Raw genomic sequence first — 18,343 nt, 5'->3', positions numbered from 1 at the left:
GTTTCCCTCTCTTCAGACTCTCCCTGTCTCTCCTCGCTGCCTTCTCTGTCTCTGAGACCTTTTTGGTTTCTCCCCTGCCATTTAATCTTTGTGCTTCTGTCTCCGGCTCTTAATCTCCTTCCCAGCCCTTCCCTCACCGCCGTTTCCCACAGTGCCACACCTCCAGCTTCCCGCCCTGGGGGTCTAGGGCCCTGGTCCAGCCTTCACGATAGGGGAGCCCCAGGCTCTGGGGGAGGGGGGTGCGGCCACCCTCAGGGGTGTCTGCTGAGCCTTGGTTCACTCTGAGCACGGCCTTGGGAACAGGAAGTAGCGAGTCAGGGAGGCAAGTGCCTCTGGGGGGCTGGGGAGGGCAGGGGGAGACAAGTCAGGACAAGGTTTGGGGTTGGTAAGAGAAGCCACAAGCCCGCAGTCCTGTGAGGAAGTCCCTGCTCGCCTGTCTGGACTCTGAACCCTGAGTCCTGACTGTCCCCGCTGACCCCCCTAATCCCAGCTCGGTTCTCCGGGTCCTCCCTGTGGGGACAGCCCCAAGCTGAGGCCTAGCGTGTATGTTTACCCGAGCTCCGAGGCCTGACACATGGAGGGTGCTCGGTGCCCGTGGAGGGATGAAAGAACCAGGTCTAACGTCAGCGCTTCCCAGGCTTTGCCGGATGCAGCTGCTCGCACTCTCTTCTGCAAACGTCTTCTCAACCTGCCGTCTGAATGGACCTGGCTTTGGTGCCCGGCTCCCTCCTCGAGCATTCTCAGAGCTCCCCCAGCGGTGAGTGCGGCACCAGGCTGAGCTGCCCGTGTGCTGAGAGCCTCGTTCCCTCTGGGCACGGGTCTGCGGCCCGCGCACCAGGCTGGGCCACCTCAGTTCACTGGGCTGAGACTCTGAGACTGCCGGGCGAACAGCAGTCCTGTCTGTGTGGGTCCGTATTAGGGAAGGATGGAGAATTCTGAGGTACTCTCCCTTCCTGGTGTCCTTGGCCCATACTTGGCCCCTACTATCCCTTCTCTTACCTGCAAACCACGATGATTCTTGCGATGATTCTTGCAAAAGGTAGATGAGGTCACCTCTGCTTAAAAGCCTCCGCTTCCCATTAGAACTAGAATAAGGTTGGAATTCTTCCCCCGGGGCTATGAGGCCCTTCGGCCTTTGGCTTTTGACTCTTCTCTGCACTCAACTCCCACTACTCCCCACACTGCAGGCCAAACACTTGGCCTCCTCGTTTACTTCAGGTCCAAAGCTGATTCCTACTTCAAGTCCTCGCATTTGCTGTTCCCTCTGCCAGGAGGTGGTTCCCTTCAATGACCTTTAAATGACTGACTCCTTCTTAACATTCAGGCTCCACTCCAATGTCACCTCCAGGAGGCCTTTCCTGACTGCCTCTGTGTCCCAGTCACTCCCTGTCACATTACCTGTTTTACGTGCTTCCCAGCCACAAGCACCACCTGAAATTACCTTGTTTTATTTTCTTTCTAATTCGGCCCCCTCTATACTAGAATGTGCTGTCCCTGAGCCAGGGGACGGTGCTCTCCTGGTAAACACACCCCTGTGAGTTCTGCGTTTCACAACCTGTGCCGTTTTCACCTGAACTTGGTTCTCCAGAAGCTCAGCGGTCTACCAGATCAAAGATCGCAAAGCACTTCTCAGGACCAGGAGGGCTGGTAAATTTGTGGTCCACCCACCTGTGACTTTCATTTACCGGTTATGCGCTATATCCTAGAAAACGCTTGAATTCGAATGAGGATAAACAGTTCCGAGGAATGTAGAAACACTGCATTCTGAGGGTCCCTGGTTTGTGCCACACACACTCCCCCTGGAAGCGGGACCCAGTGGGGCTTCTCACCTTCTCTGGAGGTTTGTGGGCTGGCGCGGGTGCAGCATGACCTTATCCCAGGGCGCGAACTCCAGGGGCACGTGAAAATGCCTGTTCTATGGCGCCCTCACAAGAAGAGACTCTCAACTTCACACAAACCTCTCACGCTGAGTCTAGAGAAGACCAAAGGTGAAGGACTACTACCACCTGATCAAAAGATTTCCTACTAAGCTGCAATAATGAAGACGATGTGGTTTGGGCATTGCATGTAGATAAACAGATCAACGGGGCAGGACGGGAGTCCAGAAGCAGACACACACACACACACACACACACACACACACACACACGATCAATTAATTTTCTACAATGATGCCTAGGCCAATCAGTTGAGGAAGTCTTTAAAACAAATAATCCTGGAACAACTGGATAAACTACAGACCTTCTCTCAATCTCTTTTGCAACCTTCTTTGCAACTTGGTATCTGAATGGGTCTGGGTTTGGTGCTGGACTACTTTCTCTTCCCAAGCATTCTCTGAGCTGCAGAGTGTGGGGGAAAAGATTAACCTCACCCCTATCTCATACCATACTCAAAAATTAATACAAGTGGAGGTAAGGCTAAAGCTATAAAATAGAAAAATCACTTATGACCTTGTAGTAGGCAAATATTTCTTAGGGAGGAAAGCATAACATAAAATACATTAAAAGGAGCAAACTGACATTATCAAAAGGATACATTGGCATTATCAAAATTTAAAACTTCTCATAAAAAAACTCATTATAAAACATCATTAAGAAATGGAAACGGAAGGAAAAGACTGAAGAGAAACACGCACACTACGTACGTCCGACGAAGGATCTGCGTCCAGATTGAAGAACTGGAAATCAATTTCAGGAAGACAAGGCTGTGACACGTGGGTGGGAGAAAGGAAGCCCCGCCGGGCGGCTTTGGTCCGAATCCTCTCGGGTCAGAACCGGGATCTGAGAGACTCGCGACAGGAGGGTTCGTCCATTCAAGCCACGAGTTAACCTTCGCTGCTTTTCCCATCACCGCGGTGGGGGAGAGCGAAATGGGAAGAAGGCGGGACTTTTTTTAAAAAACTGTCCGTCTTTGGCATTTCGGTTTTTTGTTTTGTCCTCGCCTCCCTCCCCTCCCCCTTCCTCCCTCGCCTTCTCCTCCCTCTCCTTCTCCAACTTGAAGAACCGGTGTCCATGATTTTTGTCTACATCTTCACAATAGAGGCCCCCCTCTCCGCCGGGTGGCCGGTTAGCTCAGCTGGTTAGAGCGTGGTGCTAATAACGCCAAGGTCGCGGGTTCGATCCCCGTACGGGCCATGCAGGTGTTGTTTTACCGTCGCTGCGCGCGCAGTTCCCCTACCCGACCCGGGTGGACCGGACTGCTGAAGTCAAACACACACTTGCGTGAGAGCTGTGGGACCTTCATGTCTTGTTATTATTATGATTTTAAGAAGTAACGAAAGCTAGAATAGAAAGTGCTTTTAAAAGACACTGAACAAAGTAGAGCGGGTACATTTAGGCGAGGCGGGACCAGGATGACAGAGAATTCCTTGGTTTGTGTTGGAAAAAAAAACTTAATTGGTTTTGGCTTATGTAACACGTCCCGCAGACCGAGAGGACCTTCCCCGGTGGCCGGTTAGCTCAGCTGGTTAGAGCGTGGTGCTAATAACGCCAAGGTCGCGGGTTCGAACCCCGTACTGGCCACATGGGGGCGGCTTTTGTTAAGTTTAAACACCGGAGTCCGTCAGTCTAGGACTCATCCCCAGGCCTCAACCAATGCGGAATTTAGAGAATTTGAACACGGTTCTCTGACTTCCCTGCTTTAGTAGGTCCTTGTTTGATTTCTGTCCACAAAGGTCAGCAGGGACCTGGAAAAAGAAAAAAATTACCTTTGTGCGATTTTTTTTTTCCATTGGGAAACTGATTCTTGCAACGGAAACTGGCCTGTTTGGATCATTTCCAACTGGGAAGAAATTGTAAGACCACCCGCACTTTATGCACGGCCACACTTGGGGCTTCACTAGTTGAATGAGAGATGAAACGAGATGTTTGAAGCTATATGGGAAGCAGGCTCCTATTAATATCGACACAGGAGGAAAGAAAGGCAGCTTCGTTGTAAACATTCTGACAGCGGGCTCACCGTTAAAACGTTTACTTTGGGGGTAAAAATATATTCATGTGTTCCAAAGTTAGAAAATATTAAAAGGTACAGTGAAAAGTCTCCTCCCGCCCCTGTCATGCACCCAGTAGTGATTTCCAACTTCTATAGGAGATCCCTTAGGTATTCTTTCCACTTCTCTTTGCACAAGCAAATATTTACATAAACTCTTGTTCTCTCTTCTTCCCCTAAGAGTCAGCATATGCGCTCAATTTGCCTTCTTCACTTAGCTATATAAGGTGGCACCTTATCAGTGTTTTGAGAGCTTTCAAGAAACACTTTCGATACTGTGCCTTTGGAAAAATGTAAGCGTAGTTTCAAAAAAGTTGGCATATTCAGCAAAGTTGAACCTGAAACATTCTAACCTTTTGTATCACTGTTGGAGGGAATGCACACAGGGAGGCAGCTTGGGGAAACTTGAGAACAGGCGGAAATGTTCAAGCAAAGCACTTTCTGCCCGACCCCTAAAGAAAATTGTGCATTATTAACAAATTTGTTTAAATCACTCCACTCTTCAGAATGCAATAATTAGCCGGTATTCTGTGTCTGGTAAATGCTAGAGATGTATGATTATGTGAAAAAAGCAGAATTCAAAACGGTGTGTGTAAGATTCTTATTCTTCCATTTTAAAACAAGCTTTATTATGGGATAATTTACGTACAATAAAATGCACCCATTTTAAGTGTAGAATTTGATAAGTTTATTATCAGTGTCAGAACAAAACTGTTATCTCTCAAGCTACACGTTAGCCCTACACTACAATTTAACCGTTACAATCCCCCAAACCTCCTCTGTGCTTTGTGGTAGTTAGAAGAATGTCCCCCCAAAGATGTCCACCTCGTAATCCCTGAGGTCTATGAATATATTATTTTGTGTCGCAAAAGGGACTTTGCACATGTCACTAAGGATCTTAAAATGAGGTGATTTTCCTGAATTATCTAGATGGGGTCCAATGTCATCACAAGGGCCCTTCTAAGAGGGGTCAGGGTCACAGAAGGAGATGTGACATAGAAATAGAGGGTGAAGAGGTGCAGTGCTGTTAGCCAAGGAATGCCAGCAGCATCTAGAAGTTGGACAAAGCAAGGAAACAAAATTCCCTCTAGAGCTTACCAAGCAATGCAGTACCGCTGACCCATATTGGACTGACCTCCAGGACAGGAGGAAAGTAAGTGTATGTTGTTTTCAAGCACTGAATTTGTGGTAATTTGTTACAATCACAATAGGAAACTTACATACCCCTTCTACTCTGTTATACCCCCATCCCAGCCCCAGGCGACTATAGATGTTCTTTCTATCATGATGGCTTTGCCTTGTCCAGAATTTCTTCTAAACCATGTAGTACGTAGTCTCACGTTCCCGGCTTCCTTTGCTCAGCCCGATATTTTTGAGATTCATTCATGTTGCTGCATGTATCAGTCGCTTGTTCCATTTTCTTGCTGAATTGTACTCCCTGTACAGACATATCACCGTCTGTTTTCCATTCACATGTGAATAGACTTTTTCATATGAAGATTAATGTCACAAGTCTTTGTGTGGACGTATGTTGCATTAGTCAGGGTTCTCCAGAGAAAGAGAGAGAGAGAGAGAGAGAGAGAGAGAGATCTTAACTGGCGCAGGCAGTTGTGAGGGTCGGGCAAGCCCACATCTGCGGGGTAGATCAGCAGAGTGGAGACGCAGGAAAGACCTGAGGTTAAAGCTCCAGCCTAAAGGCAAGGTGCTCAGGTGGTTAAGTGCCTGACTCTTGCTTTTGGCTCAGGTCAGGATCTCACAATTCACGGGTTCAAGACCCACGTCGGGCTCTGTACTGGCAGCGTAGGGCCTGCTTGGGACTCTCTCTCTCTCTCTCTCTCTCTCTCTCTCCCTCCCTCTGTCTCTGCCCCTCCCCCTCTCGTGCAAGCACACACTCTCTCTGTCTCTCTCTCTCTCAAAATAAATAAATTTAAAAAATTTTTTTACAGTGTACTGGCAGAATTCCCCCTTCCTCAGGAGAGAACGGTCTTTCTTTTTTCAAGGCCTTCAACTGATTGGATGAGGCCACTCACGTTATGAAGGGTAATTTGCTTTACTCAAAACCTACTGGTTAAATGTTAATCTCATCCAAAAAACATCTTCGCAGCGACATCTAAACTAGTGTTTGACCAAATATCCGAATACTGTGGCCTAGCCTTGTTAACACATAAAATCACCCAGCAATGCTTTCATTTCTTTTGGGGTAAATACCTAGGAGTAGAATTGCTGGATCATTCGGTCAATGTCTGTTTGGCTTTATAAGAAGCTACCAAGTATTCTCCAAAATGGTAAGGCCATTTTACTTTCCAATTAATACTTTGTGAGAGCTCCATTTGCTCCAGACTTCTCCAACATTTGGTATTGCCAGACTTTTAAATTTTAGACAGCCTATTTGAAGCATTGAAATAGACTTAAAGTATTATCTCCTTGTGGCACTAATTGGCATTCTCCGTAACTAATAATGAGTTCAACCGACTGAGCCGCCCAGACACCCCTGATATTTCTTTTCTCATTTAAGAAGTTTCTTGTGACACGTAGGATGGTTTGAATTTTTGTTGTAACAGTTACCCCCATCTTTTTTCCCCCAATCTGGTCCTGGACTTCTATCACAGAAACTTCCTGGATTATAAATTTAATTATTATGACATTTTATTGACGCTTTTTCTTTTTGTTTTAATTTTTTGTGTTTCTGACTTCGTGTGATTTTTTTCAAATCCAAAAAATGCTTATTTGAGGATGCCTGATTCAATTTTGAGAGCTGTGTTACAGTTTTCTTCTGCTTTTTCACTTTTGGAGGAATTTTCATCAGCTAAAATATTTTGCCTTGGGGTTTTCTTATAGTAGCTTTGCATAAATAAAGCTCATTCAGATATTGTGGGAAGAGACTTGGGATCGTTTACAGGATTCCTAGTTCAAGGCCATCCTCTTCTATCCCTACATAAAAATACAGTATCTTTAATAGATGTCTTTGGGGAGAGGGCTGGGGATCCACTGGGAAAGAGTTCTGTGTCTTCCGATTTTTATGTTTCCTTTGGTCTTGGGGGATTCTGAATCCCCTCCTTCCTTTTTTCCTTTACCAGCTACTCTCCGCCGAGGGCTTCTCCTCACTTTCTTCTCCCCCAGAAGTTTCTGCTGCTGCTACCGTCTCAGGACTGGCGTGCGTGCCCGGGTTCCTTCCCAGTGTTTTAAGCTGAAATTTCTATTTGAGAGGAGGGGAATTTTAGCTGAATGTTGGGATCTCAGTTCCCATTTTCTTACTTCTAGATGGCTTTTCTGGAGCTCCTTCCATTCTCCACAGAGAGTCGCCTTTGGGAGCTCTTGAAAGGCAGATCTGCTTGACGTCGGTGTTTTTAGTTCTCCTTTACAGGGAACTTGAAGTCTGTCTTCTAGTTGGGGAGAAGGTATGGCTTTAATGTTGTGTGCGTGTGTTGTAATACGTGGAGAAATTCAGATCTGGGCGATTGTTATTATCCTCAGGTTTTAAATTACCACCAAAATGAGAAAACATTTAAAAATTACACAGTGCTTAAAAAAAAAAAATAAGTGTGTTTTCCATTGTATTTAATAGTGCCAAATTTTCGCACGTGGGTACTGTAGCAACTCTCTGCCCTCTAGAGCACGAAAGTTCATGTTTCCTTACAAAACCACAAAACAACGTCTGATCTGCTCTCCTTAAAATCTGCTTCTGTGGGAAACTGCACATGTCTAATTGCATGAAAACTGGAGCCTTCCCGTTTCTGGCATCCAACACTTGGGGTTTCCTTTAATACAATGCTCAAACCTGCTAAAGTAGATGTTGTTTCTGCAATTTTAAATCCTTAACATTGTAACTACGATGGAATTAAAATAATAATCTTTCCAGTCAGGCCCTGGCTGTGCACTCATTTAAAATATTCCACATTTGCTGCTGATGGCTTTCCCCCAACCATCACGAAAGCCAGGGAGATCCTCTGTGCAAGCCAGCATGGTCCCACACTGCACAGCCCAGTTGGGCGAGTGTCCAGAGGGGAAACTGAGCACACAACCCGCTGGGTTCTTGGCTATCTAAGCATCTGGAAGGAAAAGAGGAACCTTCCAAGCCTCTCCTGAATGGAAGCCAAGGTAAGCCTGTGGTTCCACTGGGAATCGAACCCAGGGTCTTCTGCGTGTAAGGCAGATGTGCTAACCACTACACCATGGAACCTGAGGGCAACCTGTCTCCCCAGGTGCTCTTACTAGAATCAAGGTAAGAAAAGAAGACCAAAACTCGGTATGGATTGTTATTATGACTGAGAACGAAGTCCTGTGAACTTGGCCCAGGGAGCATGCGTGGGACAGATGAAATTTACATACACAAGTTTGAAAGTCTTCATGAATACTGTCACCTGAAAATATAGTATGAAAATGACTTCAAATGTTCGGAGACACCCTCCATTTTTCTATCCTCCTGGGACACTCTTAGTCTGGTCAACATTTATTGTTTTTCTGCCCATATTTATTGAGAGCTTACTATGCTCCACACACTTTTCAAAGCTCTGGGATACAGCAGTAAATACAAAGGTAAAATATATATATATATTTATCCTTCTTGAGATGACACTAAAAAAAGTGCATTTATATTTCATGGAAACTATCCTTGAATTCAGCAGCAGCCGCATGAACTCCTTCTCTGCCCCTTGTCCTGAAACTCCTGCATGTTTCAATAGACAAGATCAAAAACCACATCCATTAAGATCAGCATCAACCCCACCATAAATATCTAGTGTTACTGTGAAATCAGCTTAGAACTGGCAGACCTTGGAAAAGGGTCGTGAGGCTGTTTATGGTCCTTGTCTCCGCGAATGGCAAGTTCGCGGCCTTGACATGGCTGAAGTATGTGTGCTGCTGGCTTATTTCTTTGTGCCCCCACATGTCCGTGCACGGAAGGAAAAGTTCTCAGACACGGAGACTGAGTGGACGTGCGGGGCTGCCTCTGTGAGAGAGAGAGAGAGAGCAGCAGCGGCAGCCGTGGCCCGCACATAGCCTTTATTTCATCTTTCATTAGACGTGAGCATCAAAAAATATCAGAGCAAAGAAAGAGCACAAAGGATCTTTAGACATGAGCCAGACGTACGTCTGGTGGCGACGTGAAGGCACGAAGGAGCGCGTGTGGTTTCCAGGAATGTCAGCGAGTTACAGCAGGTGTTGTATCTAAACTGTCCTCTGCGGGACTGTGGGGCTCTGTATCTCACGCGTTCGACAGCCTGGAGACCAGAACAGTGCTGACATTTCGGCCGGTACCCCGATCCCCCTCCAGGACTTACAATACACGCTCTAGAAATACCGCCACACTCCCGCGGGCAGCAGGACGAGCCTGAGCCAGTAGCAAAAGGTGTGATGAAGTCCTTGAAGCTGTTCCAAATACATATCACGTTCCAGTACATGCTAGGTGTCAAGGCACCCATGTTACAAAAGTAAGAGTAAATTGCAGAGGTGTGTGAGCCAGCCAGACACTTTTCATGGAAAGGAGAGAGTGGCTCTTTTTAGATGAAAGTCTAGGAGAGAAAGAGCATGGAGGTTTTAATGAACTCGGTGGAAGCAACTTCCAAAATGGAGGCAACTGGAACTTCAGATGCTGCAGTGAGAAAGATGAATTTTGGAAGACCAGACAGCCTCCACCCAGGCCGGGACCAAGAGCACCCGTAATATCCTAGCGACAATCCCCACATCCCTGAAAGTGTAACAGTTTGTAAAATGTACGAAGGAGAAAATACAGTGCCTTATTTCAGTACTCCAATTTATTTAGAAACTAAGAACGGATGGAAAAGGAGGATGAAATGTGTGTAAAATACTGAATTTCAAATAGTTAAGATACACTTTATACCCACATCTCCTACCAATCCTTTTACATTGGGCTACTGCAAACATACTTAAGAGTTAAGATAACTTACAAAGCGCTTGATGTCACTTTTCAAATTGTTTGCTTTTTGTATACAATAATATCAGGACTTCTTTTTAAATGTTTTTATTTATTTTTGAGACAGAGAGAGACAGAGCATGAGCAGGGAAGGGGCAGAGAGAGAGGGAGACACAGAATCGGAAACAGGCTCCAGGCTCCGAGCCATCAGCCCAGAGCCTGACGCGGGGCTCGAACTCACGGACCGCGAGATCGTGACCTGGCTGAAGTCGGACGCTTAACCGACTGCGCCACCCAGGCGCCCCAGGACTTCTTAAATGATGGCATTTTCCCTTTATGTCCCAGGGGTTCCTTTGTGTGTTCATGTTAGGAACAGTTTCTTTACTGCTCTTATCGTTTATTATAAAATTTCAGTATTTAATATAAATCAGTTAAAGCAGTTCTGTTCAAGTGAGACCTATAGCTCAAGAAATTTCTGAAAAAAAACATTAAATATAACTAGTTTCTGTGTAGCCTGGAATGTTGAGAGTTTCTATTGAGGGTTCTTACTTATTTTTTATGTGCATCTAAATATTTTCAATGTTATTTACCAGTGTTGCATGCACACGACTCCTGAAACAGAATGCTAAGGGCACCAATGACAGTCACAGCAAAGTTTGTTGCTACGAGAGGCAAGGCCGACCGATCGGGACCGACACTTTTGATCAGAGTGCGGCCTCGAACAGCCGGGGTACAGAGTTCTTATAGCCGACCACATCGTCTTATCATCACCTGGGAACAGAACAAAGAAATAGTTCCCAGATGAGGTGGAAACAGTTCCCGGATGGGGTGATTATTTTAGACTTTCTGAGATTAAGTCGCAACCAGTTGATGTCCTTGACCCTGCCTCTGACCCACTTTTCTTTGAACTTTTGATCCCTTAATTGGTGAAGCCTAATTTACAAGAGTATGAAGTGTAATTTACAAGAGTAAAGCAAGGCTGTTATCTCTTAACCTTCAGTGTCAAAACAAAGCTATTTCTCAAGCTACGGTGTCAGCACAAAGCTGTTATCTCTCAAGCTCTAGCTTAGCCCCACTCTACAATTTAACCCTTACACGAGTTGTAAATATATTAGTGCCCTTGGTGTCTATTATATGCAAAAATGCAGTGAGGGAGGTTTACTAATGCAATTGGCTTGGTCCCTCTGTTTGCAGTATAGTTTGAGAGAGAGAGAAACACAGAGGATAAAAAAAAAAGAGAGAAACATGTAGGATAGAATATCGTGATAGTGGATTGTTATTTAGTCTACCATATTAAAAAACATGTTTTCTCCCACACATGTAATCGTCCTCTGAGGGTGTGCTATTTCTAACCTCTGCTACAGTTTCTCGCATGCTGGATTTATTGCTTGGTTACTTTCTCGAATGATAGAATAACATACGATATCTTCGCAGTATTTTGTCTGTTTAAATTGATAGGATACCAAAAAGTAAATGAATCAACTTGGCAGTCACCATCAGGAGTTAAAAGCTAGAAGTCTTAGGATTCATTCACATCCTCAGGGATATGACAAATCAAATTTAGGTGAAAGTGCAGAGATCAACCAACTGCAACATGGTATTTCACAAGCTCGAAAGGAGATAGACACGAAGATATATGCAACAGCAAAAAGACCTTAGGGGAATGACATCCGTCCTGTCATACATAAAAATGTTCTAAAGAATAACATCACTTGCTCTTTATTATGAAAAAATAAAGGAATGTACGTCTTGGAAACTGAGCACAAGATGAATTGGTCTGAGTCCCCGAATCACACATTTGAGCACCTCGTGTCTGTCTGTGTCTCTAAACCAATCACATCTTCCTGGACCACAGATGCTTGCTAATGAGAAAGGCGCTTTGAAGGTGTTTCCTGGAGAAGGTTGAGGGACGCAGTGAGTATCTCGTCTAAAAATCAACCCAGACTTTCGAGATTCAACCACGGGCTGGCTTGCTCTTGTCCTTTTAGCAAGTGTCTTTCTTCCTCCACGATTTAGGCGGGCAGAGAATGACTCGGAGAGAAATTGGCTCCGCTGTTCCCTCGTCTCTCCTGATGTTGACCACACGACACAGTGGAAGTAAGGTTCACACACAAGACAAAGCCTCCCTAATCCAATCATCCCCCACTTTCTGGTCGTACAGGAAGACACCCAGCACCTAATTCCTCCTGTGTCGAGAAAGCGGTTACGTTTATCTCAATACGAAGAGAGAGAGAGGAGGTGGAATTTCCTGACTATTCTACGTCAAGTATGGGCTGTTATTTACATTTACAAATGGTTGATTACACCCTCCCTATGGATTGTACAGGCGGGAGCTACCAGGGAGCAGGGCTGGGACTCCCTGTAGGTCTGGCATATCAGATTTGTCTTCTCTCTCTCCGGCAACACCAGACTCTGGACTCTGCTGGTCTTAAGCCTCAACCCTCAGTTTCCCAGTTCCCTCGTGTCACTCTTTTCCGTTTTATTTGCACTTCCCGCCCCCAGGAAGTGCTGCAAAATTGTCACCTGAACTTCCTCTTTGCAGGACCAGGCCTGGAGGTCGCCTTCACTGATCCTTTGGGGCTTTTCCCTACCGCCTGTCCTCTTCCAGCTAAGGGCTTTCTGCACCACCGCCACCTGCCCTCCCCACCCCCACCCCTGCCTGGATGTCGCGGGCGGGGCCAGCAGCCAGGGCCCAGTGACTCTGCTCCCAACCAAGGGCTGAGGAATTATTTCTAGAAGTTTGTGGGATTGTATTATAGATCCGTGTGTTTAACTGGCGCGTGTCACAGCGCACTCCCCCAGCGTTGTCCCAAGGATAGAAACAGTCTCAAGGATTTGTCCAACTCCAGTTTCTTGGAATGAGAACATATGCCTTTTCCCGGGTAATGTTTAGTATCCGTTTTTCGGAAAGAAGGGGATCGCTGTCAACTTTAAAGAGGAAAAAGGAGGGTGAGAGGAAGAAAACGTCTATCCAATATTGCTTGGAGGGAAAGTGTAAGAAAATAATACGCCAGTAAAGTTCTAATGTGTTTTGATATTCATATATAATTTCTTTTTTAATTTTTTCCAAGTTTCTACTTAAATTCCAGTTAGCATGCCAGGTGTGGAATTTAAGAAGCGTGGTGTATTTTTAATGCCTCCCATGTGCCACAGCAGACTGCCACTCTCCGCAAATACGGAACATAGTTTCACGTGGGATAAACGGCCACCGCTGAGCGACAAAGGGAAGAAAACCGCCAGCGCCTGAGCGCCAGCATTTTGCCAAGTGTTTCACTTCAGGAAAGCCTCACGGCGATCCTCGTTGCTTGCGTCGGCGCGGCTGAGAGGCACCATTGTCCCCCGTGTGGCAGAGTCCGAGCTGAATCCACCTTCCACACCAAGCAGTTGTAAAGACTCCGGGAAGTGCGACCGTCTGGCTGCCTACTGCAACGGTCCAGTGGCTGAGGAAGTTTTTATTCCTGGTGCAGCGTATCTACACTGCTGTGCACCTTTCAGGAGAAAGTAAGAAAACGTGATAAAGATCCTGAGAATTAGTTTGGATGTGCTTTTGTTGGGTAAACATTCTTGAGAACCACATTGGTCAGACCAAACAGTGACATCACCCTCAAATTACATACAAAGGAGACTGCTTCCACTGTGGGCTCCGTGGCTTAGCTGGTCAAAGCGCCTGTCTAGTAAACAGGAGATCCTGGGTTCGACTCCCAGCGGGGCCTTTCCACATGAGCTTTTGTGATTTAGTAGCTGAGAAGTGGAGAGAATTTGAATTCACATCCCTGAAGCACCAGAGGTGGAAGGGACAGCATTAGGGGAAGACTCTTCTTTAAAAACAAAAACACACTTCTCCCAGTAGGACAGTGATAGAAATGCCGAAATTATCTGTGCTGAGAGCTGAGAAACTCAGATCTTGTTCTATGACTATGATCTGGGCACTGGGATTGCCTAGGAAAAGTGGGGTTTGCCCCTTGGCTTCTTTTGCCATTTTAGACCAAACCTCAGGCACTCACCACTTAGGTTATATATGATCTCTGTGACTGTCTTCGTTATTTTCGCCCCCTAGAATCTTTCCCAACTAGGACGTTGTAAACAGCTGTTTTTCTTGACTGGCTCCTTGAATGGCCATTTCCCCCTCCCCCATCCCCAATTTTGCATCAGATAGCTCTTTGGCCCACGGAATGGTGAATCGTGTGTTGGGCCAGAGCCATGGTTCTCAAACCTTGGTGAGGACATGAATTACCTTGTGTTCCATGAAAATGAAAGATTTAATTCACTGCTTCTTGGATGGGGCTTGAAATCCAGCATTTATACAAGTCTCTGGTGACTGATGTCTATGCCACTGTTACAAGGACCCTATTTGGTTTAGAAAGGCTAGTGACTTAGTGATCTAGTTTCAATGGTTGTGGCTTTTGCCCCCCCCCCCAAGGTAAAATTGATATATAATACCGGATAACTTTCAAGTGCACATTATAATTAGACATCTGTATGTACTACAAAGTGATCACGGCCAAAATTCTAGTTACCTTTCATTACCATACAATTGACCCTCTTCTTCCATTCTGCCTGCTCTCGAATCCCCTTTCCCCCCTGGTAACCACGAGCCTGCTCTCTGCATCTATGAGTTTGTTTTTATATTGTTTTGTTTGTTCATTTGTGTTGTTTCTTAGGTTCTCACATATGAGCGAGATCATACAGTATTCGTCTTTCTCCGACTTCTTTCCCGTAAGTGTAATATCCTCAAGGTCCATCCATGTTGTCAAAAATGGCAAGATTTCATTCTCCTTTATGGTTGAATACTGTTCCACTGTATATATACCACATTTTCCCCATCCATTCATCTATTGACGAACGCTCAGGTTGTTTCTGTGTCTTGCTTATTGTAAATCATGCTGCAACAGGGGCGCCTGGGTGGCTCAGTCGGTTAAGCGTCTCACAGTCCGTGAGTCCGAGAGTTCGAGCCCCACAGGCTCCAGATTCTGTGTCTCCCTCTCTCTCTCTGCCCCTCCCCTGTTCAGGATCTGTCTCTGTCTCAAAAATAAATGAAAACATGTTTTAAAAATTAGGAAAAAAATCATGCTGCAATGGATGTAAGAGCGTATACATTTTTTCCAATTAGTGTCTTCATAGTCTTTGGGTAAGTACCCAGAAGTAGAATAGCCGGATCATACGGAAGATCTATTCTGATCTCTTTAGGAATCTTCATACTGATGTCCAGAGTGGCTGCACCAATTTCCTTTCTCACCAACAGTGTGTGAGGGACCCCTTTTCTCCACGTTCTCTCCGACACTTGTTATTTCTTGCCTTTTTGATGACCATTCTTCTAACAGGTGTGAGGTGATATCTCATTTGCTTTTAATTTGCATTTCCAGTAGTCATGTTGAACATCTTTGCACGTACCTGTTGGCCATCCGTATAACTTCTTTAGAAAAATATCTATTCAGATCATCTGCCCATTTTTCAATCACGTTGTTTTCTTATTGTTGAGTTGTGTGAGTTCTTTATATGTTTGGGGTATTAACGCTTTATCAAGTAGATGATTTACAAATATCTTCTTCCATTCAGGAAGTTGTCTTCATTTTAACGGATGGTTTCCTTCGCAGTGCAAAAGCTTTTTGGTTTGATGTAGTCCCATTTGTTTATTTTTGCTTGTTTCCCTTGCATGTGGAGTTGGATCCACAAACACATAGACAGCTAAGACTGATGTCAAGGAATCTATTGCCTGTGTTTTCTTCCAGAATTTTGTGGCTTGAGGTCCTACATTCAAGTCTTTAACACACGTTGGGTTAATTTTTGTGTGGTATAAATAATGATCTACCTGCATTCTTTTGCACGAGGCTGTCCAGTTTTCCCAGCACCTCAGTCGTTGTGGTTTTGAGTTCTATTTTTTTATGTGTTTATAACTATTTTCCACACCCATTAGTAAACCTGGAGTTGTCTACTCATTTGCCTTTCATCCAATGCAGTTCAAAAGAAATGAAAGAAAGGAACGAGGGGAAAACTCTAATATAAATTAGCGTAAATCAGTTAACGTTATAACTGTTTTCTCCTTTTAATGTGTTAAGGGACTGTGGAATATACCAGAAATTTTGGAAGGAGGAGTAATATGATTGTATCTGAAAGAGGAGAGGATAAAAAAGAATGGCAAAGCACACAAGCTTCCTTTTTTTAAAAAAAAGCTGGAGGCAACTGCTTTTTAAAAATGCTTTTTAAGGAATCTACTCCTGAAATCAGTGTTGCACTATATGCTGACTAATTTGGATGTAAATTTAAAAAATAAAATAAAAAAGTGCTTTTAAATCCGAAAACTCTTGGTGCACTTACTAGTTAGATAACTCTAAAAAAATAATACAGCTGGAAAAAAACTTTAAACCCCAAGACTTGAGATTTTCTTGTTTATCTGCCCTATTTCTTCTACATTCTAAAAAACGCTTTTAAAGCTTTTATCATACTCCATAAGTGCCATGCTCCCCTCTCTTGGTAATGTGCACAACATTTCTCAAACAATCAGTTTCATTCCTTCGTTTCTTGCTTCTCCCCATAAAGGTCTAACGGGCTGATGTCTCCTTTTGTGAGCCATTTGGAAGGAATGTTATGTCTCAGAAGACTTATTTTGTAGATCTCTTGTAGTGGAATACTGACTTCTGTTAGAAATAAAAATCATAAACAGTGCTATGAAACTCTGCTGGGAGAGGTGAGTATTTAAATATAATAAAGGAGAATGTTTGTTCTCTACAATTCGATCCCAAATAAGACCTGGAAATTCATCAATATGTCATATCTTTAACTGAAATCCTATTTCTCTACCAACTCAACTTAATGAGTGCTCATGACTCCTAGGTCCCATGGCATGTGCCCTGGCCGGGGACCTACCCTGCTGCCCCTAATGCCGATCCCCCCTCCCCACCCCCAGGCCTCATTACACCTCTGCTCCACCAATGTATTTCTTTTCATCTATCAAGTCTCAGATCGGTGATCACTTCTTCTGACAGTCTTTCCTAATCATTAGGAGTTGCAAAATTGTCTCATTTGTATGCATCTGTGAAAAAGCATGAGCATTTATCTCTGTAGTTTTATTTGGCAATCTTAAAAATAAATTGGGGGGGGCAGGGGGCTCAGTCCGTTTAGCTTCCAACTTTCCCTCAGGCCATGATCTTGGAGTTGGTGACCTTGAGGCCTGCATCCAGCTCTGTGCTGACAGCTCAGGGCCTGGAGCCTGCTTCCGATTCTGTGTCTCCCTCTCTCTCTCTGCCCCTCTCCCCCCTTCTTTCTGTCTCTGTCTCTCTTTTTCTGTCTCAAAAATAAACACTAAAAAATAAAATAACTTATTTTGTGCAATCATATTATAATAATCAGCGCACATGTCCTTTGCTTCCCCAGGCTTGTCCGATTTTTCAGGACGCCTGGTACCTCCAGAGCCTAGGTCAGGATTGGGCACATTGTGGGCTGCTCATTAATTCCTTTAAAATAAATATCTAATCAACTTATTTTTCAAAAAAATGAACCAGAAGTTATGCTGTCCACTCGATGTCAGAAGAAAAAGTAAGACTGAAGATCCTGCCCTCTAGGAAATACTGCCTCGCTTCTGTTTCCGGCAGCATTGAGACCCGTCCGAGTTTGGGTTACCGGAGGGGTTTTCCAGCTTTGCCGTTTCTGACCGATGCAGTCACAGCGCGGTCCTGCCGCGAATTTCTCACGATGGGTTTGAAGACAGATCATTTTGCAGTGAGCACCTTCTAGTCCCAGACAAATGCTGGGAAGGGGGAAAGAGTGACGAATGTCAGGGTACACGAGGAGGAAAACAAACTCGCTCGGCAGACTGACACGGTCCCTGAGCACTGGCACACAGAGCGGAAGCGGGGACACGAAGTCCAGTCACAGGGACGCCCAAAGGGCTCCCTTTGTCACCCCGCCCGGCAGTAAACTGGGACGGTCCCCCACCCGCGCTAGGCGGAGTTTCCAGCATGGCCCGGCAGGTCTGGGGGTCCCCAGCTTTTCCAGGTCAGAAGAGAAGCGGACCCCAAGCACCCCCCCCCCCCCCCCCCCCCCCCCCCCCCGGGAACCCCTGCCTGCAGCCTGGGAAGGAACTTGGACTCCGGGTTTCAGTTATGTGTGGTTACCAGTTACGGAGTTTTCTGTATTGTTATTTTAACAATAAAAAGTGTGAGAGAAAGAGAGTCATCGTGAGTGAGGATACGTACAAAGAAAAATCATTCAAAGTTACCGGGTTTGGGGGCACCCAGAAAATGGGTGTACGTTCCATAGGACATTCTAGAAGGATTTTAGAAAGAGCTTCGGCAGGCCGGTTTCCGTAGTGTAGTGGTTATCACGTTCGCCTAACACGCGAAAGGTCCCCGGTTCGAAACCGGGCGGAAACAACCCCCAGCTTACATTTTCGCACTTTACCCAGTGCTCCCAGTGCCTGAGACCCTGCGCCCTGCCCGGAACCCCACACGAACACACACCTTTGCCACCTGTCCCAACGCCGCCAGC

The 18,343-nt window shown here is 45.3% G+C and overlaps 1 protein-coding gene and 5 non-coding genes across 6 annotated transcripts in view; 5 read left to right on the top strand and 1 right to left on the bottom strand.

The window, feature by feature from the left end:
• Positions 1–18,343, top strand: part of LOC125939373 (uncharacterized) — a 561,003-nt gene that overhangs the window by 86,698 nt on the left and 455,962 nt on the right. The gene's annotated exons all lie outside the window — the stretch shown is intronic.
• On the top strand, positions 3,061–3,134 carry TRNAI-AAU (transfer RNA isoleucine (anticodon AAU)). Its single transcript has one exon. It is a non-coding gene; the product is annotated as a tRNA-Ile (tRNA).
• On the top strand, positions 3,448–3,521 carry TRNAI-AAU (transfer RNA isoleucine (anticodon AAU)). The gene has a single exon. It is a non-coding gene; the product is annotated as a tRNA-Ile (tRNA).
• TRNAV-UAC (transfer RNA valine (anticodon UAC)) lies at positions 8,095–8,167 on the bottom strand. Its single transcript has one exon. It is a non-coding gene; the product is annotated as a tRNA-Val (tRNA).
• TRNAT-AGU (transfer RNA threonine (anticodon AGU)) lies at positions 13,499–13,572 on the top strand. The gene has a single exon. It is a non-coding gene; the product is annotated as a tRNA-Thr (tRNA).
• On the top strand, positions 18,156–18,228 carry TRNAV-AAC (transfer RNA valine (anticodon AAC)). Its single transcript has one exon. It is a non-coding gene; the product is annotated as a tRNA-Val (tRNA).

The sequence above is a fragment of the Panthera uncia genome (assembly GCF_023721935.1).
Source record: "Panthera uncia isolate 11264 chromosome B2 unlocalized genomic scaffold, Puncia_PCG_1.0 HiC_scaffold_25, whole genome shotgun sequence".
NCBI lineage: Eukaryota > Metazoa > Chordata > Mammalia > Carnivora > Felidae > Panthera > Panthera uncia.
This window is presented reverse-complemented; position numbering and strand designations above follow the sequence as displayed.